General features: G+C 34.7%; 1 protein-coding gene across 3 annotated transcripts in view; it reads right to left on the bottom strand.

The window, feature by feature from the left end:
- PFKFB2 (6-phosphofructo-2-kinase/fructose-2,6-biphosphatase 2) overlaps positions 1-1,416 on the bottom strand; it is a 26,981-nt gene that overhangs the window by 1,034 nt on the left and 24,531 nt on the right. The window lies entirely within an intron of this gene.

Below are 1,416 nucleotides of genomic sequence, written 5' to 3'. Positions count from 1 at the left end.
GTAGCTGGAGCAGCCATCTCACTCTATCAAGTAGAATCCAACACGTTTTAAGTATGATGAGTTAATGTGACAGAAGGACCTGGGTCCCTGATGACTACTTATGTCCACACTTCATTGTTGGGGAGACAATACCCTTCTGTTATATATGAGGAGCCGTTATTTTAGATTTGCTGACACCTTCAGCTGAAACCAACTTTAATCTCAAACAGCCTGAGTTTGAGTAAAACGACCCAGGAATTTAAATTCAGGAAAGAATATTTAGTAGACCTTATTAAATCATACCCTGACACTGTTCCCCATGCCATCCATAAATTCTAAAAAGGCAATGAATGAATAGGAAGGAACCTAGGAAGTGAAAACTAAATGTAAACAATGAGGCAAACACATCACTAATGAAGGAAACCCAAGTGGATAAACTAGTTATTCCATGAATGTAGGCTGGAGGCTCGGTGAAGGGCAGGAAACCTTTTGAAGCTAGGCCCCATTAGATCTGGAATGCTGCCTCCCAAGGGTTCCTATACTTCTGAAATTATTTTACTTAATTGCAAGGAGAAACTCACCTATAGAGTCTAACCTGGTTTTCACAGGTAGAGTAGTGTCTACAACCAAAAAAGGCACTTAAATGCCTTTGAGAATCCAGAAGGGAGTAGTTGCTCGCTGTGAATGGTTGAAGTAATGTAGCTGGCATTGGCCTGATGAGAATAAAAGAAGAAAGATTTTGTGCTTTGATGTTTTTAAGAGAAAGAAAATACTATTCTCCATGATGACAGTGATGCTGTCTCATTAAAATCAATTCAATAAATTGACAAATTTCAATAAAACTCAAATTTTCAAATATTCCAGTGTCCAATAAAAAAGTGTTTTGATATCTCATGTATTCCCCTCGTCTGCTTAAAAGTTAGTATCAAATGGATGTCACTTGATATTTTTTCTTTTACATGTCAAAGGAGAGAAATGGAGAAGGGGGTGTGGAGATTACCACCTAGCTCCTGGTTTCCTATCCTGAGGTTCATGGAAGTCACAGTCTTCCTGATATCATTGTGAAATGCTAGTGAAACCTGAAAAAGGTATGAGTCACCAGTTAAAACTACTAGTTGGAAATATACACACAACTTAATAATTTGAAAATCATTTTAAAGAAGCTACTTTCAAACATATTTTGGACAATCTTATTAATATTATGTACATATAATGTACCAAAAGTTATCTCCTTTTGTGTGTGATCTTAAAAATTAATTGCATTTTTAATTAAAAATAACTTTTATTATATTTTCTTATTACAAAAGCAATGCATATTACTCACATATTTTAGCATGATTTTATTTATCCAGGAGATAAACGTTCAGCCAGAAAAATGGATCTCTTGGTTTATACTTATAATAAAAATCACTGAGAAAAAAAGTATTCAAAAAACTT

This window comes from Propithecus coquereli, unplaced genomic scaffold, assembly GCF_000956105.1.
Source record: "Propithecus coquereli isolate 6110/MARCELLA unplaced genomic scaffold, Pcoq_1.0 Scaffold135, whole genome shotgun sequence".
Lineage (NCBI taxonomy): Eukaryota > Metazoa > Chordata > Mammalia > Primates > Indriidae > Propithecus > Propithecus coquereli.
The sequence above is the reverse complement of the archived record's forward strand: the minus strand, read 5'-3'. Positions and strand labels throughout refer to the sequence as shown.